The sequence below is a fragment of the Carassius gibelio genome, chromosome B11, assembly GCF_023724105.1.
Source record: "Carassius gibelio isolate Cgi1373 ecotype wild population from Czech Republic chromosome B11, carGib1.2-hapl.c, whole genome shotgun sequence".
NCBI lineage: Eukaryota > Metazoa > Chordata > Actinopteri > Cypriniformes > Cyprinidae > Carassius > Carassius gibelio.
The window spans coordinates 3,155,484-3,183,191 of record NC_068406.1 but is presented as its reverse complement, the minus strand read 5'-3'; the positions used below and the strand labels follow the sequence as shown (position 1 = coordinate 3,183,191).

General features: G+C 36.3%; 1 protein-coding gene and 2 long non-coding RNA genes across 4 annotated transcripts in view; 2 read left to right on the top strand and 1 right to left on the bottom strand.

Annotated features, from left to right (window-relative positions):
* LOC127967980 (uncharacterized) overlaps positions 1-26,481 on the top strand; it is a 30,008-nt gene extending 3,527 nt beyond the window's left edge. Inside the window, exons 2-3 of the long non-coding RNA XR_008155865.1 lie at positions 20,013-21,050; positions 26,030-26,481. This is a non-coding gene — a long non-coding RNA (uncharacterized LOC127967980). The remainder of the gene's footprint in view (positions 1-20,012; positions 21,051-26,029) is intronic.
* Positions 1-27,708, bottom strand: part of LOC127967974 (serine/threonine-protein phosphatase 6 regulatory ankyrin repeat subunit C) — a 62,392-nt gene that overhangs the window by 21,981 nt on the left and 12,703 nt on the right. The window lies entirely within an intron of this gene.
* LOC127967979 (uncharacterized) lies at positions 1,099-15,354 on the top strand. Its single transcript, XR_008155864.1, has 3 exons — positions 1,099-1,928; positions 10,765-11,539; positions 13,439-15,354. It is a non-coding gene; the product is annotated as an uncharacterized LOC127967979 (long non-coding RNA).

The following is a 27,708-nucleotide window of genomic DNA, read 5'->3' as shown; positions in this document are numbered from 1 at the left end:
GACAGAGTGAGATGAGATGTCTGACAGTTTTTTAATTTTCTGTTATCCATACAGTGTTGTAAAGTCATGAAACTATGCATATTTACTCAGAATAACTTTTTTTTCTGTATGAAAAAAGGTTTTGAAGTGTTTGGAATTTAAAAATGCAGGAAAATTAATAATTCCATCTTTATTGTCATTTAAAAAAATCACCACGACAAAACCATCCAAGCTATCCAAAACCCATTCACAATTTAAGTTCCTCAATGTTTTTTCAACATGTAGACCAAGTTTGGTGTGTATAGTGTTACTCTCCTCTGAGCAGTATGCATTAATTCACGGCTAAATGTAAAAAATAATCCACATTCAAATCAAAATAGCCGACTTCCTGTTGGTCGTAGCTGATGACTGTGAATTAGAAAGTTGTCCGTCTTGATAAGAACAATTTTTGTACTGAGTTTGGTGTCTGTAGCTAAAACTAACCCCCCCACTTTTGACAAAAGGTGGCGCTATAGAGTGCCTATTCCACGCCCTCTTATGAACTTTTGCCAGTGTCTAGCTGTCACTAATACTGATATGTGTTCTGAGTTTGATGAAATTCTAAGCATGTTATATGCCTCAAAATCACCTGAGAAGTATTCCAGTTTGACATGTTGCCACGGCAACAATTTTTTAGATATCAATATCCCCCTTGCAGATTTATATCAGCTGTGTTTTAACATTATTCTGATGAAGTTTGAAGCAAATCGAGTAATAATAAGATGCTGAATTCAAATCATTTTGAAAATGACACACTTCCTTCTGCCAGTTGGTGGCGCTATAACTTTGACTCCTAATAGTCACATATATGCGATCGACATCATACAATGAATAATCTGATGAAGTTTGATTAAAATCAGGAAATGTATGTGGATGGTATTAGACACTTCCTGTTTCTAATTTCTCGCCATAATTTCAACGCCTCGCCACGAGCAAACCGTTCGAGATATCAAAAATCCCCTGGCAATTTTTCATCCCCAATGTCTTGAGATCATGTTGACCGAGTTTGGCGGCAATCGAGAAAAAAACCTATGACAAGTATTTCAAATTCCAGAGCATGCGCTTTTTACATAACTCTAAATAGCTGACTTCCTGTTGGGTGGAGCCTATGACATGCAATACGAAAGTTGTTCGGCACGATGAGATCTATATGTGTACTGAGTTTCATATGAATATGTGCAAGTATGTGTGAGCTATACATCAACATTTATGACTGTGTTCCAGGGGGCGCCATAGAGCCCCTGTGCCACGCCCGGGTCCCAGCCTCTGCAGGCTCCTAAAGGCCACAGATTCCAAAGTGTGCGCAAATTTTCAAGAGTTTTTGAGTATGTTAGGGACCCCAAAAGCCCCCACAACTTTGACCAAAAATATGAATAATAAACCCTAAATAGCCAACTTCCTGTTGGGCGGAGCCTATGACATGCAGTACGAAAGTTGTTTGGTTTAATGAGATCTACATGTGTACCGAGTTTCATGTGTCTACGTGCAAGTATGTATGATATATGGCCCTCAGTATTCCAGGGGGCGCTGTAGAGCCCCTGTGCCACGCCCGTGTATCAGTCTCTGCCCGGCCCTAATGGCCGCAGGTTCCAATCTGTGTGCCAATTTTCAAGAGTTTTCGAGCATGTTAAGGACCCCAAAAGCCCCCGTAACGTTAGAAAAAAATAATAATAATAATAATAATAATAAAAAATAATCCTAAGGAAAACAATAGGGCTCTCGCCCTCCAGGCTTGAGCCCTAATTAAAGCTGCAAGCAGCGATGAACGGGCCCTCGCACCCGGGCTCACCGCCATCGTGTGGCTTTAGTAAAAAGGTGAACGTTGAGAAATATGCATTTAATGTCCTAAATATAAGTGGAATATATCAAAGTATATCCCATATATGTGCCAATCTTACCGTTGCCAGCAGGTGGCGCTATCATTATAATGGAATATTGGCCTTCAGAGGTGTTCAGGCCAGGACTCTTATCAAACATGTGAAGTTTGGGGAAGATTGAACATTTTATGCTTGATTTACAACAACTTCTCTTGCTGTGGTAAGACATCAAATTTTGTCATGGCGCCATGGAAACGCCCTTTAACAAAAACTCAAGATCTCCAAAAGTTAACATTGCACAGGCCTTTAGATTAGACTGACCACAAAATATATGTTAATCTCAAAATAATTATAGGAGTAGTTTGTTGCAGCGTAAAACATGTCACTTCCTGTTGCCAATAGGTGGCGCTATGACTATAACTGAATGTGGGCATGTAGATCTGTTAAGGGCAGAAGTTTTATCTAACATGTGAAGTTTGGGGCAGATTGGACATTGTATGTCTGAGTTACAGCAACTTCCTTTTTCATGGCGAAACATCGAAATTTGTCAGGCCGCCATGGACACGCCCTTTAACGAAATCTAAAGATCTTCGCAATTTAACATTGCAAAGGGCTTAAGATTACACTGACCAGGTTTGGTGTTGATCTGAATAAATCTCTAGGAGGAGTTCGTTAAAGTACAACCCCTGAAAATGGCAGAAACAACGCCAATTTTGCAGAGAAAATTCTAAATAACCGACTTCCTGTTGGGATTCGGATTTCGTACCAAGAGACTTTTTTATAGGTATTGGTGTGTTACATGTGTATACCGATTTTTGTACATGTACGTGAAACATAGCTCGAGGCACACTCTGTTGAAAGTGTATAGGTGGCGCTATCGAGCCATTTTGCCACACCTGATGGAATTTTGGCCTTCAGATGTGTTCAGGCCAGGACTCTTATCACACATGTGCAGTTTGGGGAAGATCGGACATTTTATGCCTGAGTTATAACATCTTTTATTCCCATGGCGAGACATCGAACTTCGTGATGGCGCCATGGACACGCCTTTAAACGAAAACTCAAGATCTTCACAACTTAACATCGCACAGGCCTTTAGATTAGACTGACCACAAAAAATACATTGATGTCATAAAATTTCTAGGAGTAGTTCATTGCAGTGTAAAATATGTCACTTCCTGTTGCCAGTAGGTGGCGCTATGACTATAACTGAATATGGGCATGTCAATCTGTTCAGGTCAGGAGTCTCATCAAACATGTGAAGTTTGGGGCAGATTGGTCATTGTATGTCTGAGTTATAGCAACTTCCTGTTTCATGGCGAATCATCGAAATTCGCCAGGCCGCCACGGACACGCCCATTAGCGAAAACTCAAAAGCTTCGCAATTTAACATCGCAAAGGCCTTCAGATTAGGCATACCAAATTTGGTGTTGATCTGAATGAATCTCTAGGAGGAGTTCGTTAAAATACAACGCATGGAAATGACAAAAATGACACAAAATTTGCTCATAATATTAGTAATAACCGACTTCCTGTTGGGTTTTGGATTTTGCTCCAAGAGACTTTTTTGTAGGTATTGGAGAGTTACATGTGTATACCGATTTTCATACATGTACATGAAACGTAGCTCGAGGCGCACACCGTTGAACGTGTATAGGTGGCGCTGTTGAGCCATTTTGCCACACCCACTTCTGAAACCCATATCAGACGTAAATTTTCGCCAGTTCTGAGGTGTGTGCAAAGTTTCATGACTTTTCGAGCATGTTTAGGCCCTCAAAAATGCGATTCATTTTGGAGAAGAAGAATAATAATAATAATAATAATAATAATAATAATAATAATAATAATAAACGGAGCAATTCCAAGAGGGTCCTCACACCATCGGTGCTCGGGCCCTAATAAACGGAGCAATTCCAATAGGGTCCTCACACCATCGGTGCTCGGGCCCTAATAATAATAATAATAATAATAATTAAAGCTGCAAGCAGCGATGAACGGGCCCTCGCACCCGGGCTCACCGCCATCGTGTGGCTTTAGTAAAAAGGTGAACGTTGAGAAATATGCATTTAAACTCATAAATATAAGTGCAATATATCAAAGTTTATTCCATATGTGTGCCAATCTTCCTGTTGCCAGCAGGTGGCGCTATCGTTATAATGGAATATTGGCCTTCAGATGTGTTCAAGCCAGGACCCTTATCACACATGTGAAGTTTGGGCAAGATCGGACATTTTATGCCTGAGTTATAACATCTTTTATTCCCATGGCGAGACATCGAACTTCGTCATGGCAAGACATGGACATGCCTTTTAACAAAAACTCAAGATCTTCACAACTAAACATCACACAGGTCTTTAGATTAGACTGACCACAAAAAAGACATTGATGTCATAAAATTTCTAGGAGTAGTTTGTCACAGTGTAAAATATGTCACTTCCAGTTGGCAATAGGTGGCGCTATGACTATTACTGAATATTGGCATGTAGATCTGTTCAGGTGAAGAGTCTTATCAAAAATGTGAAGTTTGGGGCGGATTGGACATTGTATGTGTGAGTTATAGCACCATCATTTTTCATGGCGAATCATCAAAATTTGTCAGGCCGCCATGGACACGCCCTTTAACGAAACCTCAATTCCTTCGCAATTTAACATGGCAAAGGGCTTTAGATTACACTGACCAAGTTTGGTGTTGATCTGAATAAATCTATAGGAGGAGTTCGTTAAAATACAACCCCTGAAAATGACAAAAACAACACCAATTTTGCAGGGAAAATTAAAAATAACCGACTTCCTGTTGGGATTCGGATTTCGTACCAAGAGACTTTTTTGTAGCTATTGGTGTGTTACATATGTTTACCGATTTTCGTACATGTATATGACATGTAGCTCGAGGCGCACTCCATTGAAAATGTATAGGTGGCGCTATCGAGCCATTTTGCCACACCCAATGGAATATTAGCCTCCAGATGTGTTCAGGTCTGTACTCTTATCAAACATTTGAAGTTTGGGCAAGATCTGATATTTTATGACTGAGTTACAACAACTTCTACTCCCATGGCGAGACATCGAACTTTGACATGGCGCCATGGACACGCCCTTTAACGAAAACTCAAGATCTTCTCAATTTAACATCGTACAGGCCTTTAGATTAGACTGACGACAAAAAAGACATTGATGTCAAAAATTTCTAGGAGTAGTTTGTCACAGCTTAAAATATGTCACTTCCTGTTGCCAATAGGTGGCGCTATGACTATAACTGAATATGGTCATGTCAAACTGTTCAGGACAGGAGTCTCATCAAACTTGTGAAGTTTGGGGCAGATTGGTCATTGTATGTCTGAGTTATAGCAACTTCCTGTTTCATGGCGAATCATCGAAATTCACCAGGCCGCCACACACAGGCCCTTCAACGAAAACTCAAAAGCTTCGCAATTTAACATCGCAAAGGCCTTTAGATTAGGCATACCAAATTTGGTGTTGATCTGAATTAATCTCTAGGAGGAGTTCGTTAAAATACAACGCATGGAAATGACAAAAATGACACAAAATTTGCTCATAATATTAGAAATAACCGACTTCCTGTTGGGTTTCGGATTTTGCTCCAAGAGACTTTTTTGTAGGTATTGGAGAGTTACATGTGTATACCGATTTTCATACATGTACATGAAACGTAGCTCGAGGCGCACACCGTTGAATGTGTATAGGTGGCGCTGTTGAGCCATTTTGCCACACCCACTTCTGAAACCCATATCAGACGTAAATTTTCGCCAGTTCTGAGGTGTGTGCAAAGTTTCATGACTTTTCGAGCATGTTTAGGCCCTCAAAAATGCGATTCATCTTAGAGAAGAAGAATAATAATAATAAATATAGCTGCAAGCAGCGATGGCGGGCTCAAGCCGTCAGTGCAACACCACCCCGGTGGCATCGGGAAAACTGTGCCCAGCGGGCATGAGCATTTACAGTAACCCTCTGGCAATCAAATTTTAAGGGATATGGCAGTATTTTAATATATATAAAAAATGTATAAGTTGTGCATCGTAGCTGACACCTAAATGAACACATTACAATTGGTTTATGACTGCAAGTCTTTCTCCTCAAATGCTATTGAGCTTCAAATTTGCTTTTGAGCCCATGTGAAAAAGTAGCATAATTTACATATGACTTACAGTTTGTTTTAATAAATATCAAACATTCAATATAATGGTGCATTATAGCTGTCACCTAGATGAACAATTACAGTTGTTTTTATGACTGTAAGTCATTCTCTTCAAATGCTACTGACGTTAGAAAAGTGTATAACAATATCACATGTAACTTTAGAGACGGTCCCTAAATTTGAGACTCTCGAATGTCCAATGTCAAGCCAACTTTATGCCTGTTTTTGTTTTGTTTTTTACTTTATTTTTCTTTTCTCTGTGCCGGATTGCTGATGTCTTTTACCCGGGCATAGATGTCCATCCATCAATTACGAACATTCATCCGCAAATGTCCGAGCGGTCGCGAGCGCGGATGGGAGAATGGCGCATGTTTTATTTTTTTTGCGCTACTGGGATGGTGCCCCCTCTGGGAGTTGGTGCCCTACGAAGACTGCGTATTCTGCATATAGGGAGCGGCGGTACTATCTGGAAGATATATTCCTCAAACCGTCGTACAAGAGGAGGTGATGCTAGTACTTCAAGAATCTCTCAAAACCTATCTGTTCATAAAGCCTATATATAAAGTCTTAATATAGTATTCCACAATATGTTGTGCTATTCTAATATTATTGTGGTTTTTTATTGACATTGTTATTTGCTGTTATTTTTTGTTTTAATATTGTTACTGTTGTTACTTGTTGTACTGTGACCTTGAGTGGTTTGAAAGGCGCCTTAAATAAAATGCATTATTATTATTATTATTATTATTATTAGCTGTACACTTGATAAAAAAAAAATATATATAAACTTATGCAATTGTATATATATATATATATATATATATATATATATATATATATATATATATATATATAGTGTACAGTTTTCTTTTATTGCATCTTGAAATAAATGTTTCTGAGCTCTGTGTTTGTTTATTTTATTTTTTTTATTTTTATTTTTTTTTTTTAGGAAGATTACAGCCTTTAATCTCCTCAAAATAAATGTGCATATAAACCATGAACAATTTAATTATAGCTGTATTTATAAAATGCTTACTAATGACTATTAATTTTGGGAGTAGGCTAGCAACAGTTGATGTTGAGGCCTAAGATATTTCTTAAGCTGTAATGATGAAAAAACAACAACAACACCAAATTGCTTTTTTTTCTGCTGGTGATTAAAGAAATGATTAAGTCTCCCTCCCTCTCTCTCTCTCTCTCTCTCTCTGACACCAAGCCCATCCCCTCTCCCACACATTCATACAAACTCAGCACACACACTTAACACACACACACTTAACACACAAACACACACACACACACACACACACACACACACATTACCCAGAGGGACAGAGTGACATCAGATGTATGGTAGTTTTTTAATTTTCTATCATCCATATAGTGTTGTATAGTCATGAAACTATGCATATTTCCTCAGCATACATTTTGTTGAAGTGTTTAGAAGCTGCACTTAAAAAAATAAAAGACATTTACTGGTTCCTTTTTTACTGTTATTTCAAAAAATCACCATGACAAAAACATTCAAGCTATCCAAAATTAATTTGCACCTGTTCTGTAAGATAAATTCTTTAAACAGTGGTAAAAGAGGATGTGGTGCTGATCCTTCAAGAGTCACTCCAAACTTATCTGTCCATAAAGCCTATAAAGAATTATTCTTAATACACAGTATTTCACAATACTTCAGCATATTATTCTAATTAAGTGAGGGTTATTTTATCAGTAAAATACATATAATTTTTCTTTGAAAGATTTCTATAAATGATTTAAATCATACTTGTTTCTACAATAATTATTTAAAAGTAATCATATAGCGCCATCTGGTGGCCATTATTGGTACTAAGAATTGCAAGCTTGATTTATATGTTATGATAGTTTTAATTTTAAGCTGGCTCTTGAAAATGATAAAGCTATGAAACTTACTGTGCTTCTTTCAAATGATGACTTCTACGTATATAAAAAATTATGAAGAGTTGGATTGAAGAATGCTAAAGATATAGTAAAATAACTATTGTATTTTTTTATGTTACTTTAATAAATCGGTATGGCCACACCATTTAAGGTATCCTAAACCCATTCGCAATTTAACATCTTCAGTATATTGGCATCATGTTGAAAAAGTTTGGTGTGAACTACTTGTGTCTTCTTGGAGGAGTATGATTCATTTACAGGCTGATTTGATCATAAATCCACAATAAAATTTCTGAGTTCTGTATCAATCTGTGTTGTTGTTTGTTTATTTTCATTTTTTTATTTTTCATAGGAAGATAACTGACCCTTTACTCTCCTTTTAAATAAATGTGCTTATAAACCAAGATCAAGCTATTTATAGCTGTATTTATAAGCTGCTTATTAATGACTATTTAAGTTGGGACAAGACTTTATAAAGCATGAACTGACTATTTACTAATGAGTGCAGTTATTATAAAGTGTTACCAATGCATTTACTAATGTTAACAAATTAGACATTATTTTACAGTGTTATAAAATCCTTTTATGACTTATAAGCATTTGTGAAAGTTCTGCTTGCATTACAGCTTAGTCTTCATCTGTGAGCTGAACAGTTTTACTGTTACATCCATGAGATTATGTAAATTAAGATAAATGTCATGTCACAGGATGGAATAGGTCAGTATCAAATGAGATTGGAATTATTATTTGCAGCACAAATAAGTATTTTTAGAATTTTGTTTTTAATTCCTGAAACTGTCAGAAAAGGATAAGGCCTAAGAGATTTCTTAAGCTGTAATGAAAACAGCAATGTTAGCAAAAGCAACAAAAAATAACAATTTAAAATAATTTTTTTTTCTGGTGATTAAAGAGATGATTAAGTCTCTCTCTCTCTCTCTCTCTCTTTCTCTCTCTCATTGTGTCTGCCACTCAGCTCATGCCCATCCCCCACTCACACACACACTCACACACACACATGCACTCAGTCAGCACACATACATTGCTCAAACAGAGGGACAGAGTGAGTTGAGATGTCTGACAGTTTTTTTTTAATTTTCTTTTAATCATACAGTGTTGTAAGGTCATGAAACTATGCATATGTCCTCAGAATGATTTGATCTCTGTATGATTTTTTTTAAAGTGTTTGGAAGCTGCGATTTAAAAATACAAGACAATTAATGATTCCCTTTTTACTGTCATTTCAAAAAATCACCACGACAAAACGGTTCAAGCTAACCAAAATCCATTCGCAATTTAAGTTCCTCAATGTTTTTTCAACATGTAGACAAAGTTTGGTGAGTATAGTGAACATTTCCTCTGAGGAGAATGCATTAAATCAGAGCTCAATTTAAATATTCAAATAAAAATAGCCGACTTCCTGTTGGTCGTAGCTGATGACTGTGAATTAGAAAGTTGTCCGTCTTGATAAGAACAATTTATGTACCAAGTTTGGTGTCTGTAGCTAAAACTAAACCCCCCACTTTTGACAAAAGGTGGCGCTATAGCATGCCTCCTTCACGCCCTTTTAAAAGCTTTTCCCATTGTCTAGCTATCACTAATACTGATATGTGTTTTTAGTTTCATGTAAATCTGAGGTTGGTGTCTGCCTCAAACTCATCATAACAGAACATTCAAGTTTGACACGTTGCCATGGCAACGCCATATCAGATATCAATATCCCCACAACAGATTTACATCGGCCGTGTTTTGTCATTATTCTGATGAAGTTTTAAGTAAATCGAGTAAAAATAAGATGCTGAATTCAAAACATTTTGAAAATGACTCACTTCCTGCTGCCAGTTGGTGGCGCTATAACGTTGACTCTTAATAGTCACATATATACGATCGGTATCATACAACGAACAAACCAATGAAGTTTGATCAAATTCAGGAAATGTATGTGGATGTTATTAGACATTTCCTGTTTCTCATTTCTCGCCATAATTTCCACGCTTCGCTACGGGCAAACCGTTCAAGATATCAAAAATCCCCTCGCAATTTTTCGTCCCCAATGTCTTGAGATCATGTTCACCGAGTTTCGTGGCGAACGGGTTGAAAACCTCAGAGGAGTATTTCAAATTCCAGAGCATGCTTTTTTTAAACAGCTCTGAATAGCTGACTTCCTGTTGGGCGGAGCCTATGACATAAAGTGTGAAAGTTGTTCGGCTCAATGAGATCTATAAGTGTACCGAGTTTCATATAAATACATGCAAGTCTGTGTGAGCTATGGTTCAAGATTTCTGAAGGTGTTCCAGGGGGCGCTGTAGAGTCCCTGTGCCACGCCCGGGTCCCAGCCTCTGCGGCGTCCTGATGGCCGCAGATTCCAATGTGTGTGCCAATTTTCAAGAGTTTTTGAGCATGTTAAGGCCCCTAAAAACACCCGGAAGGTTAAATAAAAAATAAAAAAAATAATAAGAATAATCCTTAGAAGAACAATAGGGCTCTTCGCCCCTTCGGGCTTGAGCCCTAATAATAATAATAATAATAAACGGAGCAATTCCAAGAGGGTCCTCACACCATCGGTGCTCGGGCCCTAATAAACGGAGCAATTCCAAGAGGGTCCTCACACCATCGGTGCTCGGGCCCTAATAATAATAATAATAAACGGAGCAATTCCAAGAGGGTCCTCACACCATCGGTGCTCGGGCCCTAATAATTAAAGCTGCAAGCAGCGATGAACGGGCCCTCGCACCCGGGCTCACCGCCATCGTGTGGCTTTAGTAAAAAGGTGTACGTTGAGAAATATGCATTTAAACTCATAAATATAAGTGCAATATATCAAAGTTTATTCCATATGTGTGCCAATCTTCCTGTTGCCAGCAGGTGGCGCTATCGTTATAATGGAATATTGGCCTTCAGATGTGTTCAAGCCAGGACCCTTATCACACATGTGAAGTTTGGGCAAGATCGGACATTTTATGCCTGAGTTATAACATCTTTTATTCCCATGGCGAGACATCGAACTTCGTCATGGCGACATGGACATGCCTTTTAACAAAAACTCAAGATCTTCACAACTAAACATCACACAGGTCTTTAGATTAGACTGACCACAAAAAAGACATTGATGTCATAAAATTTCTAGGAGTAGTTTGTCACAGTGTAAAATATGTCACTTCCAGTTGCCAATAGGTGGCGCTATGACTATAACTGAATATTGGCATGTAGATCTGTTCAGGTGAAGAGTCTTATCAAAAATGTGAAGTTTGGGGCGGATTGGACATTGTATGTGTGAGTTATAGCACCATCATTTTTCATGGCGAATCATGGAAATTTGTCAGGCCGCCATGGACACGCCCTTTAACGAAACCTCAATTCCTTCGCAATTTAACATGGCAAAGGGCTTTAGATTACACTGACCAAGTTTGGTGTTGATCTGAATAAATCTCTAGGAGGAGTTCGTTAAAATACAACCCCTGAAAATGACAAAAACAACACCAATTTTGCAGGGAAAATTAAAAATAACCGACTTCCTGTTGGGATTCGGGTTTCGTACCAAGAGACTTTTTTGTAGCTATTGGTGTGTTACATATGTTTACCGATTTTCGTACATGTATATGACATGTAGCTCGAGGCGCACTCCATTGAAAATGTATAGGTGGCGCTTTCGAGCCATTTTGCCACACCCAATGGAATATTAGCCTCCAGATGTGTTCAGGTCAGTACTCTTATCAAACATTTGAAGTTTGGGCAAGATCTGATATTTTATGACTGAGTTACAACAACTTCTACTCCCATGGCGAGACATCGAACTTTGACATGGCGCCATGGACACGCCCTTTAACGAAAACTCAAGATCTTCTCAATTTAACATCGTACAGGCCTTTAGATTCGACTGACGACAAAAAAGACATTGATGTCAAAAATTTCTAGGAGTAGTTTGTCGCAGCGTAAAATATGTCACTTCCTGTTGCCAATAGGTGGCGCTATGACTATAACTGAATATGGTCATGTCAAACTGTTCAGGACAGGAGTCTCATCAAACATGTGAAGTTTGGGGCAGATTGGTCATTGTATGTCTGAGTTATAGCAACTTCCTGTTTCATGGCGAATCATCGAAATTCGCCAGGCCGCCACACACAGGCCCTTTAACGAAAACTCAAAAGCTTCGCAATTTAACATCGCAAAGGCCTTTAGATTAGGCATACCAAATTTGGTGTTGATCTGAATTAATCTCTAGGAGGAGTTCGTTAAAATACAACGCATGGAAATGACAAAAATGACACAAAATTTGCTCATAATATTAGAAATAACCGACTTCCTGTTGGGTTTCGGATTTTGCTCCAAGAGACTTTTTTGTAGGTATTGGAGAGTTACATGTGTATACCGATTTTCATACATGTACATGAAATGTAGCTCGAGGCGCACACCGTTGAACGTGTATAGGTGGCGCTGTTGAGCCATTTTGCCACACCCACTTCTGAAACCCATATCAGACGTAAATTTTCGCCAGTTCTGAGGTGTGTGCAAAGGTTCATGACTTTTCGAGCATGTTTAGGCCCTCAAAAATGCGATTCATCTTAGAGAAGAAGAATAATAATAATAATAATAATAATTAAAGCTGCAAGCAGCGATGAACGGGCCCTCGCACCCGGGCTCACCACCATCGTGTGGCTTTAGTAAAAAGGTGAACGTTGAGAAATATGCATTTAAACTCATAAATATAAGTGCAATATATCAAAGTTTATTCCATATGTGTGCCAATCTTCCTGTTGCCAGCAGGTGGCGCTATCGTTATAATGGAATATTGGCCTTCAGATGTGTTCAAGCCAGGACCCTTATCACACATGTGAAGTTTGGGCAAGATCGGACATTTTATGCCTGAGTTATAACATCTTTTATTCCCATGGCGAGACATCGAACTTCGTCATGGCGACATGGACATGCCTTTTAACAAAAATTCAAGATCTTCACAACTAAACATCACACAGGTCTTTAGATTAGACTGACCACAAAAAAGACATTGATGTCATAAAATTTCTAGGAGTAGTTTGTCACAGTGTAAAATATGTCACTTCCAGTTGCCAATAGGTGGCGCTATGACTATAACTGAATATTGGCATGTAGATCTGTTCAGGTGAAGAGTCTTAACAAAAATGTGAAGTTTGGGGCGGATTGGACATTGTATGTCTGAGTTATAGCACCATCATTTTTCACGGCAAATCATCGAAATTTGTCAGGCCGCCATGGACACGCCCTTTAACGAAACCTCAATTCCTTCGCAATTTAACATGGCAAAGGGCTTTAGATTACACTGACCAAGTTTGGTGTTGATCTGAATACATTTCTAGGAGGAGTTCGTTAAAATACAACCCCTGAAAATGACAAAAACAACACCAATTTTGCAGGGAAAATTAAAAATAACCGACTTCCTGTTGGGATTCGGATTTCGTACCAAGAGACTTTTTTGTAGCTATTGGTGTGTTACATATGTTTACCGATTTTCGTACATGTATATGACATGTAGCTCGAGGTGCACTCCATTGAAAATGTATAGGTGGCGCTATCGAGCCATTTTGCCACACCCAATGGAATATTAGCCTCCAGATGTGTTCAGGTCAGTACTCTTATCAAACATTTGAAGTCTGGGCAAGATCTGATATTTTATGACTGAGTTACAGCAACTTCTACTCCCATGGCGAGACATCGAACTTTGACATGGCGCCATGGACATGCCCTTTAACGAAAACTCAAGATCTTCTCATTTTAACATCGTACAGGCCTTTAGATTAGACTGACGACAAAAAAGACATTGATGTCAAAAATTTCTAGGAGTAGTTTGTCGCAGCTTAAAATATGTAACTTCCTGTTGCCAATAGGTGGCGCTATGACTATAACTGAATATTGTCGTGTCAAACTGTTCAGGTCAAGAGTCTTATCCAACATGTGAAGTTTGGGGCAGATTGGTCATTGTATGTCTGAGTTATAGCAACTTCCTGTTTCATGGCGAATCATCGAAATTCGCCAGGCCGCCACACACAGGCCCTTCAACGAAAACTCAAAAGCTTCGCAATTTAACATCGCAAAGGACTTTAGATTAGGCATACCAAATTTGGTGTTGATCTGAATTAATCTCTAGGAGGAGTTCGTTAAAATACAACGCATGGAAATGACAAAAGTGACACAAAATTTGCTCATAATATTTGAAATAACCGACTTCCTGTTGGGTTTCGGATTTTGCTCCAAGAGACTTTTTTGTAGGTATTGGAGAGTTACATGTGTATACCGATTTTCATACATGTACATGAAACGTAGCTCGAGGCGCACACCGTTGAACGTGTATAGGTGGCGCTGTTGAGCCATTTTGGCACACCCACTTCTGAAACCCATATCAGACGTAAATTTTCGCCAGTTCTGAGGTGTGTGCAAAGTTTCATGACTTTTCGAGCATGTTTAGGCCCTCAAAAATGCGATTCATCTTAGAGAAGAAGAATAATAATAATAAGAAATATAGCTGCAAGCAGCGATGGCGGGCTCAAGCCACCAATGCCATCACCACCCCGGTGGCATCAGGTAAACTGTGCCCAGCGGGCACATGCATTCACAATATCCCTCTGGCAGTGAGGTTTTAAAGGATAGAGGGGAGCGTAGAGGGGAGCGTGCATTTGCAGTGGCTGGGCCACGACTCTGGAATACCCTGCCTTTAGAGATCAGACTGGCCCCTTCCTTGTCTATTTTTAAATCTTTGCTAAAAACTTTTTTATTTTCCTTAGTGTACCTACTACTGTGTTATGCTACATTTTGAAATGGGTGGTTTTAAATTTTTTGTCTGGTCTATTTTTATGTATGTGTAATATTCTTGCTCTTATGTTAAAGCACTTTGGTCAGCCAGGAGGCTGTTGTAAATGCGCTATACAAATAAATTGAACTTGAACTTGAACTTGAACTTGATATGGCAGTTAAAGGGTTAATCCGAATCATCTAGACTTTAAAATCACATTCACAGAACAATATATATATATATATATATAACTTTAGTAACACTTTACAATAAGATTTCATTTATAAACATTATGTTAACATGAACAATATTTATATAGCATTCATTCATGTCAGTTAATATTCCAAACTTAAACATTAAAACATTGTTTTATTGTGATTTTTTTCCAAGCACATTTTACCAATTCCAAACCATATCAATCTTAATAACTACCATTATTTTTTATTTAATCATTTATGAGTGCTATACAATAGTCCAGGAAAGCTGGAAGAGAAAAACAGGTCAAGAAGAACTGACAAAAGAATTGCAAAAGAATTAGGAATTAATGTGAAGATTAATTTTTAGTCAATTCTGCAAGACAGACTTTCAGGAAAGGAGGTGGAATAAAAATGAGCTCCTAAATCTTAATCCCGGATTCTGGAAGATATATTCCTCAAACCATCGGACAAGAGGAGGTGCTGCTGGTCCTTCACGAGTCAGTCTAATCTGTTCATTAAGCCTATATATAAAGTCTTAATATATAGTATTTCACAATACTTCATGGTATTCTAATTAAATATTTTTTTGGAATCTTAGATCTCTCAGAACCTAACACATTGTAATTCTGAGACTCCGGGAAAGTGGCAGTTCTGTAAAATGTTGGCGCTGGAGACTAAATGCTCACTGATAGTTTCACACCTAATTCACTTAAAACACACACAAACACACACACACAGTGACAGAGGGACAGAGTGACATCAGATGTATGTTTTTTAATTTTCTGTCATCCATATAATGTTGTATAGTCATGAAACTATGCATATTTCCTCAGAATGACTTGTCTTCTATGTGTACATTTTTTTGAAGTGTTTAGAAGCTGCACTTTTTTTTACTGGTTCCTTTTTTACTATTATTTCAAAAAATCACCACGACAAAACCATTCAAGCTATCCAAAATTCATTCACACCTGTTCTGTAAGATAAATTCTTTAAACAGTGGTAAAAGAGGATGTGGTGCTGAACCTTCAAGAGTCACTTAAAACGTATCTGTCCATAAAGCCTATAAAGAATTATTCTTAATATACAGTTCAAAATACTTCAGCTTGTTATTCTAATTAAGTGAGGGTCATTTTATCAGTAAAATTCCTAAAATACATATTATTTTATTTGAAAGATTTCTATAAATTATTTAAATCATACTCGTTTCTCCAATAATTATTTAAAAGTAATCCTATAGATCCCTCTGGTGGCCATTATAGGTACTAAGAATTGCAAGCTTGATTTATAAGTTATGATAGTTTTAATTTTATGCTGGCTCTTGAAAATGATAAAGCTATGAAACTTACTGTGCTTCCTTCAAATGAGGACTTCTACTTATATAAAAAAATATGAAGAGTTAGAATGAAAAATTTTAAAGATATAGTAAAATAACTATTGTATTTTTTATGTTACTTTAATAAATCTCTATGGCAACACCATTTAAGCTATCCTAAACCCATTCACAATTTAACATCTCAGTATATTGGCATCATGTTGAAAAAGGAGTATGGAGTAGTATGAGGAGGAGTATGAATTCATTTACAGGCTGATTTTATCATAAATACACAATAAAATTTCTGAGTTCTGTATCAATCTGTGTTGTTGTTGTTTGTTTATTTTTATCTTTTATTTTTCATAGGAAGATAACTGACCCTTTACTCTCCTTTTTAATAAATGTGCTTATAAACCAAGGACAAGCTATTTATAGCTGTATTTATAAACTGCTTACTACTGACTATTAATATTGGGACAAGGCTTTATAAAGCATGAACTGACTATTTAATAATGAGTGCAGTTATTATAAAGTGTTATCAATGAATTTGCTAATGTTAACAAATTAGACATTATTTTACAGTGTTATCAAATCCTTAAATGACTCATAAGCATTTGTGAAAGTTCTGCTTGTATTACAGCTTAGTATTGATCTGTGAGCTGAACAGATTTACTGTTACATCCATGAGATTATGTAAATTAAAATAAATATAATGTCACAGGATGTCATAGGTCAGTATCAAATGAGTTTGAAATTATTATTTGCAGCACAAATAAGTTTTTTTTAGGATTTTTAAAAATCCCTAAAACTGTCAGAAAAAGGTTAAGGCCTAAGCTATTTCTATGTGAGTGGCTAATTTTATTTTTGTTTTTATAATTGTAATACACAAACTATGAAATTATACAAAATGTATAAAAAGATAAATAAATAAATACGCACACATTAAAAAAGCAGCCAAGTCGAATGAGTTTCCTTTTTTATATAGATTAAAATTGAAGACAGAAGCAAGTGGTAAATGTGGTCACTTTAATATTCAAATCCAGTAGATCCAGTTTATGTTCACGTGGCTGTTTTCGTTTATAGTCGCCAAGCTATTATGTGTTTTGAAATAATCTTGTCCGTTATGTGTTCGTTCGTACGACGAAAGCCAAAATCCTGCAGCTCGAGAGATATGTTATTCTGCCAGTCGCGCTTTCAAATAGTCTTGCACACTTAAACAGGTCACAAACACCTGCATTTAGCTCTTGTTGTGTTACAATGGGTTTATTGTGTGCATTTGTGGTAATATTTTATTTAAAAAAGCTCTTAAACAAGAATAAATTCGTTTGTTTTGAGCTGGACACTGTATGCGCTGATCGGAGGCGGTGATTTCAGATAGGCAGCTGCAAATATTTCATTTTCACACAAACAGTTCAAAAACATCTTAATTTAGCTCTTGGTGTGTTCTAATTGGTTGATTGTGTGATATCGCTGTAATAATTTATTTTTAAAAGCTTTAAAACAGGAATAAATTCGTTTTCTCTGAGCTCTTTACTCCAGACGCTCGTGATCACAGCGGTGATTCATCTCTCCTATTTCTCACGTATCTCTGGCCAGAAATAATTTATCCATGAGCCCTGAACCGGTAATAATCAGATATGTTGGTTTAGCTTGTCAGTGTGAATTAAATCTAAGTATTTGTTTGTATTTTTAACCGATTTAAAAGTGAAAGTAAAAGTCCGGGAATTGAACCTGTAGGGGCGCTATTTCTCTCAGACAATGGAAGTCTGAAGCACATATACTCAAACAGAGGGACAGAGTGAGATGAGATGTCTGACAGTTTTTTTAATTTTCTGTTATCCATACAGTGTTGTAAAGTCGTGAAACTATGCATATTTCCTCAGAATGACTTTTTCATCTGTATGAAAAAATTCTTTGACGTGTTTGGAAGCTGCAATTTAAAAATACAATAATGATTCCCTTTGTAAGGTCATTTAAAAAAATCACCACGGCAAAACCATTCAAGCTATCCAAAATCCATTCACAATTTAAGTTCCTATCAGAAATACTGATGTGTGTTCAGAGTTTTGTGAAATTCTAAGTATGTTATTTGCCTCAAAATCACCTGAGAAGTATTCCAGTTTGACATGTTGCCACGCCAACAATTTTTTAGATATCAATATCCCCCTTGCAGATTTATATCGGCTGTGTTTTAACATTATTCTGATGAAGTTTGAAGCAAAATCGAGTAATAATAAGATGCTGAATTCAAATCATTTTGAAAATGACACACTTCCTTCTGCCAGTTGGTGGCGCTATAACTTTGACTCCTAATAGTCACATATATGCGATCGACATCATACAACGAATAATCTGATGAAGTTTGATTAAAATCAGGAAATGTATGTGGACGGTATTAGACACTTCCTGTTTCTCATTTCTCGCCATAATTTCAACGCCTCGCCACGAGCAAACCGTTCGAGATATCAAAAATCCCCTGGCAATTTTTCATCCCCAGTGTCTTGAGATCATGTTGACCGAGTTTGGCGACAATCGAGAAAAAAACCTATGACAAGTATTTCAAATTCCAGAGCATGCGCTTTTTACATAACTCTAAATAGCTGACTTCCTGTTGGGTGGAGCCTATGACATGCAATACGAAAGTTGTTCGGCACGATGAGATCTATATGTGTACTGAGTTTCATATGAATATGTGCAAGTATGTGTGAGCTATACATCAACATTTCTGACTGTGTTCCAGGGGGCGCCGTAGAGCCCCTGTGCCACGCCCGGGTCCCAGCCTCTGCAGGCTCCTAAAGGCCACAGATTCCAAAGTGTGCGCAAATTTTCAAGAGTTTTTGAGTATGTTAAGGACCCCAAAAGCCCCCACAACTTTGACGAAAAATTTGAATACTAAACCCTAAATAGCCAACTTCCTGTTGGGCGGAGCCTATGATATGCAATACAAAAGTTGTTTGGATTGATGAGATTTATATGTGTACCGAGTTTCATACGTCTACGAGCAAGAATGTATGATATATGGTCCTCCATATTCCAGGGGGCGCTGTAGAGCCCCTGTGCCACGCCCGTGTATCAGTCTCTGCCCGGCCCTAATGGCCGCAGGTTCCAATCTGTGTGCCAATTTTCAAGACTTTTTAAGCACGTTAAGGGCCCCAAAAGCCCCCGAGACGTTGGAAAAAAATAATAATAATAATAATAAATATAGCTGCAAGCAGCGATGGCGGGCTCAAGCCACCAGTGCCATCGCCACCCCGGTGGCATCAGGTAAACTGTGCCCAGCGGGCACATGCATTCACAATATCCCTCTGGCAGTGAGGTTTTAAAGGATATGGCAGTTAAAGGGTTAATCCGAATCATCTAGACTTTAAAATCACATTCACAGAACAATATATATGTATAACTTTAGTAACACTTTACAATAAGATTCCATTCATAAACATTATGTTAACATGAACAATATTTATATAGCATTCATTCACGTCAGTTAATATTCCAAACTTAAACATTAAAACATTGTTTTATTGTGATTTTTTTCCAAGCACATTTTACCAATTCCTAACCATATAAATCTTAATAACTACCATTATTTTTCATTTAATCATTTATGAGTGCTATACAATAGTCCAGGAAAGCTGGAAGAGAAAAACTCCTTATATTCATGTGTGCAGAATTATTAGGCATGTTTTCTTTTACAGATGAAATGCGCTAAAATAGACTTTAACTCAAACTGTAAGGTCGAAAATTATGAAATACCCATGAGAAATATCAAACACAAATGCAATACAGAAATGGATAAGTTAAGACTTGACCATTGTACAAAAAATACTGACTGGGTCATGAGGTCAGAAAAGAAGAAGAAAAAAGCAGGTCAAGAAGAACTGACAAAAAGAATTGCAAAATAATTAGTAATTAATGTGAAGATTAATTTTTAGTCAATTCTGCAAGACAGACTTTTCAGGAAAGGAGGTGGAATAAAAATGAGCTCCTAAATCTTAATCCTGGATTCTGGAAGATATATTCCTCAAACCATCGAACAAGAGGAGGTGGTGCTGGTCCTTCACGAGTCACTCTAATCTGTTCATAAAGCCTATATATAAAGACTTAATATATAGTATTTCACAATACTTCATGGTATTCTAATTAAATCATTTTTTGGAATCTTAAGTCTCTCAGAGCCTGACACCGAGTAATTCTGGAGACTCCAGGAAAGTGGCAGTTCTGTAAAATGTTGGCGCTGGAGACTAAATGCACCCTGATAGTTTCACACCTAATTCACTTAACACACACACACACACACACACATTACCCACAGTGACAGTGGGACTGAGTGACATCAGATGTATGATAGTTTTTTTTAATTTTCTAGCATCCATACAGTGTTGTATAGTCATGAAACTATGGTCATGAGACCAGTCATTCTGAGGAAATATGCCTCAGAATGACTGGTCTTCTATGTGTACATTTTTTTTTTTTAAGTGTTTAGAAGCTGCACTTTAAAAAAATAAAAAGACATTTACTGGTTCCTTTTTTACTATTATTTCAAAAAATCATCACGGCAAAACCATTCAAGCTATCCAAAATTCATTCACACCTATTCTGTAAGATTAATTCTTTAAACAGTGGTAAACGAGGATGTGGTGCTGAACCTTCAAGAGTCACTCAAAACGTTATCTGTCCATAAAGCCTATAAAGAATTATTCTTAATATACAGTTCAAAATACTTCAGCTTGTTATTCTAATTAAGTGAGGGTCATTTTATCAGTAAAATATATACAATTAATTTTTTTTTGAAAGATTTCTATAAATGATTTAAATCATACTCGTTTCTACAATAATTATTTAAAAGTAATCCTATAGCTCCCTCTGGTGGCCATTATAGGTACTAAGAATTGCAAGCTTGATTTATAAGTTATGATAGTTTTAATTTTAGGCTGGCTCTTGAAAGTGATAAAGCTATGAAACTTACTGTGCTTCCTTCAAATGAGGACTTCTACTTATATAAAAAATTATGAAGATTTAGAATGAAAAATTGTAAAGATATAGTAAAATAACTATTGTATTTTTTTATGTTACTTTAATAAATCTCTATGGCAACACCATTTAAGCTATCCTAAACCCATTCACAATTTAACATCTCAGTATATAGGCATAATGTTGAAAAAGGAGTATGGAGTAGTATGAGTAGGAGTATGAATTCATTTGCAGGCTTTATCATAAATCCACAATAAAATTTCTGAGTTCTGTATCAATCTGTGTTGTTGTTTGTTTATTTTTATCTTTTATTTTTCATAGGAAGATAACTTACTCTCATTTTTAATAAATGTGCTTATAAACCAAGGACAAGCTATTTATAGCTGTATTTATAAACTGCTTACTACTGACTATTGATATTGGGACAAGGCTTTATAAAGCATGAACTGACTATTTAATAATGAGTGCAGTTATTATAAAGTGTTATCAATGAATTTGCTAATGTTAACAAATTAGACATTATTTTACAGTGTTATCAAATCCTTAAATGACTCATAAGCATTTGTGAAAGTTCTGCTTGCATTACAGCTTAGTATTGATCTGTGAGCTGAACAGATTTACTGTTACATCCATGAGATTATGTAAATTAAAATAAATATAATGTCACAGGATGTCATAGGTCAGTATCAAATGAGTTTGAAATTATTATTTGCAGCACAAATAAGGTTTTTTTAGGATTTTTAAAAATCCCTAAAACTGTCAGAAAAAGGTTAAGGCCTAAGCTATTTCTATGTGAGTGGCTAATTTTATTTTTGTTTTTATAATTGTAATACACAAACTATGAAATTATACAAAATGTATAAAAAGATAAATAAATAAATACGCACACATTAAAAAAGCAGCCAAGTCGAATGAGTTTCCTTTTTTATATAGATTAAAATTGAAGACAGAAACAAGTGGTAAATGTGGTCACTTTAATATTCAAATCCAGTAGATCCAGTTTATGTTCACGTGGCTGTTTTCGTTTATATTCGCCAAGCTATTATGTATTTTGAAATAATCTTGTCCGTGATGTGTTCGTTCGTACGACGAAAGCCAGAATCCTGCAGCTCCAGAGATATATGTTATTCTGCCAGTCGCGCTTTCAAATAGTCTTGCACACTTAAACAGGTCACAAACACCTGCATTTAGCTCTTGTTGTGTTACAATGGGTTTATTGTGTGCATTTGTGGTAATATTTTATTTAAAAAAGCTCTTAAACAAGAATAAATTCGTTTGTTTTGAGCTGGACACTGTACGCGCTGATCGGAGGCGGTGATTTCAGATAGGCAGCCACAAATATTTCATTTTCACACAAACAGTTCAAAAACATCTTAATTTAGCTCTTGGTGTGTTCTAATTGGTTGATTGTGTGATATCGCTGTAATAATTTATTTTTAAAAGCTTTAAAACAGGAATAAATTCGTTTTCTCTGAGCTCTTTACTCCAGACGCTCGTGATCACAGCGGTGATTCATCTCTCCTATTTCTCACGTATCTCTGGCCAGAAATAATTTATCCATGAGCCCTGAACCGGTAATAATCAGATATGTTGGTTTAGCTTGTCAGTGTGAATTAAATCTAAGTATTTGTTTGTATTTTTAACCGATTTAAAAGTGAAAGTAAAAGTCCGGTAACTGCACCTGTAGGGGCGCTATTTCTCTCAGACAATGGAAGTCTGAAGCACATATACTCAAACAGAGGGACAGAGTGAGATGAGATGTCTGACAGTTTTTTAATTTTCTGTTATCCATACAGTGTTGTAAAGTCGTGAAACTATGCATATTTCCTCAGAATGACTTTTTCATCTGTATGAAAAAATTATTTGACGTGTTTGGAAGCTGCAATTTAAAAATACAATAATGATTCCCTTTGTAAGGTCATTTAAAAAAATCACCACGGCAAAACCATTCAAGCTATCCAAAATCCATTCACAATTTAAGTTCCTATCAGAAATACTGATGTGTGGTCAGAGTTTTGTGAAATTCTAAGTATGTTATTTGCCTCAAAATCACCTGAGAAGTATTCCAGTTTGACATGTTGCCACGGCAACAATTTTTTAGATATCAATATCCCCCTTGCAGATTTATATCGGCTGTGTTTTAACATTATTCTGATGAAGTTTGAAGCAAATCGAGTAATAATAAGATGCTGAATTCAAATCATTTTGAAAATGACACACTTCCTTCTGCCAGTTGGTGGCGCTATAACTTTGACTCCTAATAGTCACATATATGCGATCGACATTATACAACGAATAATCTGATGAAGTTTGATTAAAATCAGGAAATGTATGTGGATGGTATTAGACACTTCCTGTTTCTAATTTCTTGCCATAATTTCAACGCCTCGCCACGAGCAAACCGTTCGAGATATCAAAAATCCCCTGGCAATTTTTCATCCCCAGTGTCTTGAGATCATGTTGACCGAGTTTGGCGGCAATCGAGAAAAAAACCTATGACAAGTATTTCAAATTCCAGAGCATGCGCTTTTTACATAACTCTAAATAGCTGACTTCCTGTTGGGTGGAGCCTATGACATGCAATACGAAAGTTGTTCGGCACGATGAGATCTATATGTGTACTGAGTTTCATATGAATATGTGCAAGTATGTGTGAGCTATACATCAACATTTCTGACTGTGTTCCAGGGGGCGCCGTAGAGCCACTGTGCCACGCCCGGGTCCCAGCCTCTGCAGGCTCCTAAAGGCCACAGATTCCAAAGTGTGCGCAAATTTTCAAGAGTTTTTGAGTATATTAAGGACCCCAAAAGCCCCCACAACTTTGACGAAAAATTTGAATACTAAACCCTAAATAGCCAACTTCCTGTTGGGCGGAGCCTATGATATGCAATACAAAAGTTGTTTGGATTGATGAGATTTATATGTGTACCGAGTTTCATACGTCTACGAGCAAGAATGTATGATATATGGCCCTCCATATTCCAGGGGGCGCTGTAGAGCCCCTGTGCCACGCCCGTGTATCAGTCTCTGCCCGGCCCTAATGGCCGCAGGTTCCAATCTGTGTGCCAATTTTCAAGACTTTTTAAGCATGTTAAGGGCCCCAAAAGCCCCCGAGACGTTGGAAAAAAATAATAATAATAATAATAATAATAATAAATATAGCTGCAAGCAGCGATGGCGGGCTCAAGCCACCAATGCCATCACCACCCCGGTGGCATCAGGTAAACTGTGCCCAGCGGGCACATGCATTCACAATATCCCTCTGGCAGTGAGGTTTTAAAGGATAGAGGGGAGCGTAGAGGGGAGCGTGCATTTGCAGTGGCTGGGCCACGACTCTGGAATACCCTGCCTTTAGAGATCAGACTGGCCCCTTCCTTGTCTATTTTTAAATCTTTGCTAAAAACTTTTTTATTTTCCTTAGTGTACTGACTACTGTGTTATGCTACATTTTGAAATGGGTGGTTTTAAATTTTTTGTCTGGTCTATTTTTATGTATGTGTAATATTCTTGCTCTTATGTTAAAGCACTTTGGTCAGCCAGGAGGCTGTTGTAAATGCGCTATACAAATAAATTGAACTTGAACTAGAACTTGAACTTGATATGGCAGTTAAAGGGTTAATCCGAATCATCTAGACTTTAAAATCACATTCACAGAACAATATATATATATATATATATATAACTTTAGTAACACTTTACAATAAGATTTCATTTATAAACATTATGTTAACATGAACAATATTTATATAGCATTCATTCATGTCAGTTAATATTCCAAACTTAAACATTAAAACATTGTTTTATTGTGATTTTTTTCCAAGCACATTTTACCAATTCCAAACCATATCAATCTTAATAACTACCATTATTTTTTATTTAATCATTTATGAGTGCTATACAATAGTCCAGGAAAGCTGGAAGAGAAAAACAGGTCAAGAAGAACTGACAAAAGAATTGCAAAAGAATTAGGAATTAATGTGAAGATTAATTTTTAGTCAATTCTGCAAGACAGACTTTCAGGAAAGGAGGTGGAATAAAAATGAGCTCCTAAATCTTAATCCCAGATTCTGGAAGATATATTCCTCAAACCATCGGACAAGAGAAGGTGGTGCTGGTCCTTCACGAGTCACTCTAATCTGTTCATTAAGCCTATATATAAAGTCTTAATATATAGTATTTCACAATACTTCATGGTATTCTAATTAAATAATTTTTTGGAATCTTAGATCTCTCAGAACCTGACACATTGTAATTCTGAGACTCCAGGAAAGTGGCAGTTCTGTAAAATGTTGGCGCTGGAGACTAAATGCTCCCTGATAGTTTCACACCTAATTCACTTAACACACACACAAACACACACACACAGTGACAGAGGGACAGAGTGACATCAGATGTATGTTTTTTAATTTTCTGTCATCCATATAATGTTGTATAGTCATGAAACTATGCATATTTCCTCAGAATGACTTGTCTTCTATGTGTACATTTTTTTGAAGTGTTTAGAAGCTGCACTTTTTTTTACTGGTTCCTTTTTTACTATTATTTCAAAAAATCACCACGACAAAACCATTCAAGCTATCCAAAATTCATTCACACCTGTTCTGTAAGATTAATTCTTTAAACAGTGGTAAAAGAGGATGTGGTGCTGAACCTTCAAGAGTCACTTAAAACGTATCTGTCCATAAAGCCTATTAAGAATTATTCTTAATATACAGTTCACAATACTTCAGCTTGTTATTCTAATTAAGTGAGGGTCATTTTATCAGTAAAATTCCTAAAATACATATTATTTTATTTGAAAGATTTCTATAAATTATTTAAATCATACTCGTTTCTCCAATAATTATTTAAAAGTAATCCTATAGCTCCCTCTGGTGGCCATTATAGGTACTAAGAATTGCAAGCTTGATTTATAAGTTATGATAGTTTTAATTTTATGCTGGCTCTTGAAAATGATAAAGCTATGAAACTTACTGTGCTTCCTTCAAATGAGGACTTCTACTTATATAAAAAATTATGAAGAGTTAGAATGAAAAATTTTAAAGATATAGTAAAATAACTATTGTATTTTTAATGTTACTTTAATAAATCTCTATGGCAACACCATTTAAGCTATCCTAAACCCATTCACAATTTAACATCTCAGTATATTGGCATCATGTTGAAAAAGGAGTATGGAGTAGTATGAGGAGGAGTATGAATTCATTTACAGGCTGATTTTATCATAAATCCACAATAAAATTTCTGAGTTCTGTATCAATCTGTGTTGTTGTTTGTTTATTTTTATCTTTTATTTTTCATAGGAAGATAACTTACTCTCATTTTTAATAAATGTGCTTATAAACCAAGGACAAGCTATTTATAGCTGTATTTATAAACTGCTTACTACTGACTATTAATATTGGGACAAGGCTTTATAAAGCATGAACTGACTATTTACTAATGAGTGCAGTTATTATAAAGTGTTATCAATGAATTTGCTAATGTTAACAAATTAGACATTATTTTACAGTGTTATCAAATCCTTAAATGACTCATAAGCATTTGTGAAAGTTCTGCTTGCATTACAGCTTAGTATTGATCTGTGAGCTGAACAGATTTACTGTTACATCCATGAGATTATGTAAATTCAAATAAATATAATGTCACAGGATGTCATAGGTCAGTATCAAATGAGTTTGAAATTATTATTTGCAGCACAAATAAGTTTTTTTTAGGATTTTTAAAAATCCCTAAAACTGACAGAAAAAGGCTAAATTTATTTTTGTTTTCATAATTGTAATACACAAACTATGAAATTATACAAAATGTATAAAAAGGTAAATAAATAAATACGCACACATTAAAAAAGCAGCCAAGTCGAATGAGTTTCCTTTTTTATATAGATTAAAATTGAAGACAGAAGCAAGTGGTAAATGTGGTCACTTTAATATTCAAATCCAGTAGATCCAGTTTATGTTCACGTGGCTGTTTTCGTTTATATTCGCCAAGCTATTATGTATTTTGAAATAATCTTGTCCGTTATGTGTTCGTTCGTACGACGAACGGCAGAATCCTGCAGCTCGAGAGATACATGTTATTCTGCCAGTCGCGCTTTCAAATAGTCTTGCACACATAAACAGGTCACAAACACCTGCATTTAGCTCTTGTTGTGTTACAATGGGTTTATTGTGTGCATTTGTGGTAATATTTTATTTAAAAAAGCTCTTAAACAAGAATAAATTCGTTTGTTTTGAGCTGGACACTGTACGCGCTGATCGGAGGCGTGATTTCAGATAGGCAGCTGCAAATATTTCATTTTCACACAAACAGTTCAAAAACATCTTAATTTAGCTCTTGGTGTGTTCTAATTGGTTGATTGTGTGATATCGCTGTAATAATTTATTTTTAAAAGCTTTAAAACAGGAATAAATTCGTTTTCTCTGAGCTCTTTACTCCAGACGCTCGTGATCACAGCGGTGATTCATCTCTCCTATTTCTCACGTATCTCTGGCCAGAAATAATTTATCCATGAGCCCTGAACCGGTAATAATCAGATATGTTGGTTTAGCTTGTCAGTGTGAATT